The sequence below is a fragment of the Herpailurus yagouaroundi genome, unplaced genomic scaffold (assembly GCF_014898765.1).
Source record: "Herpailurus yagouaroundi ecotype Mexico unplaced genomic scaffold, PumYag 139, whole genome shotgun sequence".
Taxonomy (NCBI): Eukaryota; Metazoa; Chordata; class Mammalia; order Carnivora; family Felidae; genus Herpailurus; species Herpailurus yagouaroundi.
Window position 1 is genome coordinate 79,152,132 of NW_024412394.1, and position 6,029 is coordinate 79,158,160.

A 6,029-nucleotide genomic window follows, 5' to 3' on the forward strand; every position below is an offset into this window, starting at 1 on the left:
GAACCCGACCCAGGCGCTTTGGACAAGAACCCGACCCAGGCGCTTTGCATCTGCCGGCGCAGACCCCACCTCTGGGACTTCGGAGGAGCCACTTCCGGGATGAGAGGTGAACAGCATCAGGGATGGCGGCCAGCCAGCTCCCCTCTGCAGGCTGGGCTGGAGAGTATCTCTCCGAAAGCTCACCCTCAAGCACAACTAGGAGCCTGCGGGGCCCAGAGCCTTGCATCCCCCTGAGGTCAGGGCTTCTGCCTGAGTCTCTCCCTGCAGCCATTGGGCAGCTTTTTAACCACCCTGGAGCCCTTTGCCTAGCCAGGAGCTAAACGGTATTAAAGCCGTTCACAGCCAAAAAAAAAAAATGTATTTTAAAAACCACGTGTAAGTGGACCCCTGTTGTTCAAGGGGTTTTAGAGAGGAGACTAAAGCTTAGGAGTTAAACATTGCCCAAGATCACAAAACTAGAAAGATGTCCAGTTAGAACTGAAATCTAGGCCTGCCTGACTTGGGAACCCTTAACTTTCTCATATCCTATTTAATCCATGACAACCATATCTTACCCTTTTCTTCCCATCACCCTCCCCCAAATTCCAATTATTTTAGAAATTTTTGAGTACAAAATACAAGGAATCTTTTTTTTTTTTTTTTTTTTTTTTTTGAGAGAGAGAGAGAGAGAGAGCAAGTGCCAACATGGAGAGAGGCAGAGGGAGAGAGAGGGAGAATCTTAAGCAGGCTCCATTCTCAAGTCAGCATGAAGCCCAACTCGAGTTCAATCCCAGGACCCTGGAATCATGACCTAAGCCAAAATTAAAAGTCTGCCGCCCAGCCAACTGAGCCACCCAGAAGCCCCCAAAATACCAGGAATCTTAAAGTACATATAGCATCGCGGTATATAAAAGCATGTCAGTGGTGCCAACACATTGTCAGCACTCAAGTAATATTTGCTTATTTGACTTCTATCATCTAAAACAAAATGCCTCCACCCAGTTCTTAGCCTCCAAATCAGTGTTTCCAAATTTTCTTTCTTGTGTAAAGCATATAATTTCTTACACACACACACACACACACACACACACACACACACACACACACACGATCACAACCTCAATCTGGAAATCACTCTCTTATGGAATCTGTTCAGTATCTCCTATTGATTCTTCCTTGAAAATGTCCCTCTCATCAATCTGTTCAGAACTACTATCATGCCTAGCGTAGGCCCTCATCATTTTAGACTTTGAAGTACCACAGTAGTACCTTAAGTGAATTCCCATTTCTAGCTTCCCAATTACAATAGATTTGACACACTACATACTGACTTTTCACAAACTCTTCAGTGGTTCATCAGTCTTTAGACTGAATTGCATGTTCTTTTCTCACAGTCTAACCCTTACATCTCTAATCACCAAAGACTCAGCTCCAGACAAACTGCTTGCTCATTGTTCCCTGAATATACATTCACATTTCTTTCTTATAAGTGAAATACAAACAACCAATAATATAAAAAAAGACTCATCTTTACTCACAATTAAAGATGCACTAATTTAAACTGTGAAATACAATTTTTAACCCAAGCAAAGACAAAATTTAAAAGTGCTAATAAAAATGTGGAAAAATAGGTACTCTAATTCCTTAATAACAAAAAGTACTTCAGTGTTTGGAGCACTATTTGTATTAAAAATGTAAAGGGCATTGCTTGTAACTCTAAGAACTTGTACTAGAGATACTTTAATACAAGTAGGCATATATATATACATATACACAAATTTATTTGCTAAATATTGTTGTGCTATTAAAAATAACACCTAGTGGGACTTGGGTGGCTCAGTCAGTTAAACGTCTGACTCTTGATTCCAGCTCAGGTCATGATTTCACAATTTCATGAGTTCAAACCCCACATCAGGCTCTGCACGGTCTCCCCTCTCTCTGCCCTTCCCCTACTCTCACATGCTTGCTCTCTCAGTCTCCCTCAAAATAAATAAATAAATTTAAAAATAATAATAATACCTAGGAAACAAACCAAATGTCAATTAAGAAATAAGTAACCAGTTAAATAATGATGCATCTATACAATGGCATACTGTGCTTTTGTAAATATATATGTGCATTGCATATATATGTGTGCATACAAATATGATTGATCCATACATATTAATATAGATGTTTATAATATCATGTGAAGCAAAAAATAAATTGTTGCACTAACTTCAGTGAAGCTCAAGGGTACTATGCTGAGTTTTTAAAAAGACAATCTTAAAAGGTTACATTCTATTTAATTCCATTTGCCAGGAGTTAGGGATTGAGGTTGTAACTGTAAAGAGGGTAGCACAAGGGAGACTTGTGGTAATGGAACAGTTCTAATCTTATTGTAGTGGGAACTGCAGGAAGCTACACATGATAAAATTACATTGAAGTATACACACCTACACAAATGAGTGCATATATAACTGTTAAAATCTGAGTTAGTTCTGTGGATTGTAACAGTGTCAGTTTCCTGGTTTGTTACTGTACTATCAATGTTAACTTTGGGGTAGGGTGGGTGAAGGGTACAGGGACTATCCCTGTACATATCTTTGCCACTTCTCATGAATATATAATTGTTTCAAAATGAAAATATTTTTTAAAACATAGATATTCTCTCTGCACTCACAGAAAAAGCAATATTGAATACAAAGATTGTGCAACTCTTACTGGAATAGAAGGTTGAATGATGTTAGTAAACTAAGAGGGTATAGGTGTTGTATAAAGAAGAGTAGATTTGTTAAAACATGCTAACATAATCCTATAGTCTTTTTTTTTCTTTTTTAGCAGATAGGTTATTGCAGATGTAACTGAGCATCTCAAGACATCCTCCTGGAAAATCCAGGTGGGCCCTACATCCAGTGACAGGTGTCCTTATAGAAAACAGAAGCACAAAAGATACAGAGAGAAGAGAAGTCCACAGGAAGGCAGAGGCAGAGATTGGCATGAAGCAGCCCCAAGAAACTCTAAGAGGCACCAGAATCTGAAAGAGGTAAGGAAGGATTCTCCCCTAGGGCCCCTAGAGCTCTTAGTAAGTCTTTCTGTAAATATTAAAAAAAAAAAAGAACAAATTGCAAAATAGACATATGGTTATATCTCATTGATGTAAAATATACAAATATTTGTGGATTAAAATATCCATATGTCCACACCTGTTAATAAGGGCCATCTGTAGGGAATGTGTTAGGGAAAGCTGGGGAAAAACGGGAGGAATTTTGGGTTTTACACTACACATTTTTGAGAATTTTTAACTTTCTTTTGTATTGGTATGTTTTTTTAAAAATAGTTTTAAATTGATCAGGAAGATAATGAAGAGGAAGAAACTGAAGAGGAAAAGAAAAGGAAAGAGGAATTTCTTCCTCTGAGCCTTTGTTCATCCCATTTTTCAAGGCCCATTTCATGACCTTCCTTCTTACATGACGTCTCAACAGAACTCTGAACTCCAAAGGTATTTTACTTATGGTGTACACTTCATATTTGGGATTTAGAAAAGTCTTTCTTAAAATACTAGATCCCGGAATCACAGGGCTCTCAATAAATGTTTGTCATGCTAATACTAATACATTTTATTTGCTAAAAATGGATTACTCACAGAATGTCTGTACCATATTTTCTTCCATTATGAAGCGAAGAATAAAGATGATAATTTTAAAACCATGGACTTTAATTAAGTACCATAGTCTTAAACTTCTGGGTCAATTAGTGATTCAGAAGGAAAAAAAAATACAACCTTAAATAATTACTCAGATTTAATAAAGGCAGACTTCAAAATTATTTGAACATTACTTATTTTAGGAAAGCCATCTAAATTTTAAAGACTATTAAAACTCATATGAAAGACTAAAACATGATACTGTCCAGCCATAACAGTTGCTCATCAATCCACTGCCCTATTATTGCCTTCAAAAAGCCTGCCCTGCACTCTTGTGGTGATTTCTGTTCTGTGCAACAAGTGTAGAGGAAAGATCATTCAAAATGTGTATGCCACTGCATTCAGACTTCCTATTCTTTGCACTGATGTTAGGGAAAAAATAGAAATTGTTTAATTATAGTAAGGCATGGCAGCAGTACATACCTCCAAGAGCTAATCTGATAACTCGGATAGAGACCTATTTTTCATTCTACATTGATAGCTGTATAGTTGATGATGGTCTTGATATTTGAATATTTATCATTCATTTATTTAGAAAATTACATTTACATTTACATTTCATTATACCTCAATTATTGTATTCATACCAATATCCCAAGAATATGAAATGTCATCCCAATTATTAAATTATAGAAGGTAGATAAAAGAGATTTGGTTTTATTCAGATACAGAATAAAATATAGAAAGGCTTTCCATAGTTCCTATTGATTTTCAACATAACTGTGCCTTGTGCACCACCTAGAGGAAATCTGTAAAATTAATATTGAACATACACACTTGTACAGATTGAATGATCTCACCATGAGCTATAAAATAGAAATTATTTTCATCTGCTTGAGATGATTTTCATGTAGTCCTGCTAGAATATGACTTCCAGTCTTATCCAGGTGAAGTCAGATGCCAGTTGGAATCTAGCATGGGTAACTATAGTTGAAATTACTTAAAATGTGTTCTTGAATTTAAACTCCAGTTTCTGTTAGTAAATTGGAAACCCTAAAGCTAGATCTTCTTTAACATTAAATCAAGTCTATTTATCTAAAATTAAGTATAACACTGTGTTACCAACAAATCATTTAAACAGAATAGTTTAAAAGAGGAAAAAAAAACCCTCTCTTTTGTTCTCCATACCAAAAATAAATAAATAAATAAATAAATAAATAATAAAATCTGTATTACTGACAGGAAAACTGAAAGGTAGGTTATAAAAATTTTCAAACCTAAATGTTTTATTACCAAAAGAGAAGGGAAAAGAATTGAACATCATCACCAAAAATGTTTATCAAATATCTTTCTAGACCTCATAGCATCATTGTAGCTAAGTGAGTTAAATTAATAACTATACTACCTTCTATGGGTAAATATTTTTAATACACAACTCTGTCTTTATAGTAGATATTCCACTTATTTGCTAGTAATTGTTACTACTACTTACAAACACATTTTTTTTAAATGGGAAGAAACTCCTTACTCTTACTATTCTATGTTGAAAGCACTTAATCAGAACTAAAACTCTATGCCTTTGTTTATTTTTCTTTCTATGCCTTCATTTCTTCTTACCATGTGATCTTTCCTCCTAATTAGTCTGATTCAATAATAAAGTCTTAGTTAATAGTTAAATGCCATTGACTCCAAATTAACACCTATAATGCAGCTCTCACATCTATATATTCAAAAGCCAATTCAATGTCTCTATTTGTATGTCTCAAGGACATTTCAACTCAGCATGTTCAGAGTCATTGTGTTTTTTACCCTCAAACTTTCCTCTCCTGCAGTTCTCTTTGGTTTAGGGTATGGCACCACGAAACTTGAATATTATTCTTGAAAACTGTTTCTTCCTCTTTCCAAACCTAATCCATTGTCCCAACCACTGATTTAGCTTCTAAATGACTCTCAAATCTGTTCACTCCTATCCATTTCCATTCCTGCAATTCTGCTTCAAACAGCCAACACTTCTGGCCTGGAAATTATCATAATTTCCAAATTCATCTCCCGTCATCACTAATGCCTATAGCCAGTTCAACACATAACAGTTGGACCAATCTTTTCACCTTGAGCCTGCCCCACCCTCTAAACCCTCTTACAATCTTCAGTGGCTTCCTGGGGATGGAGACTCCAGCTCTAACGCTATCTAAGAAGGCCCCATTTCACCAATTTCATCTGGCTAGTACCTGCCATCTCATGTCACCTGGTTCTTCCCTTTGTCCTACATGCTGTAGCCACCTGAATTCTCTCAGTGCTTCTGAGCACCATTCTCTCTTCCAACCCTGCAACTTTGTAAATACTATTGCTTTTTCCAGGAATATTCTACCTCCTTCTCAGTGATCCCTTATATCTTAATTCAAACTCACTTTCTCAGGAAAACTGT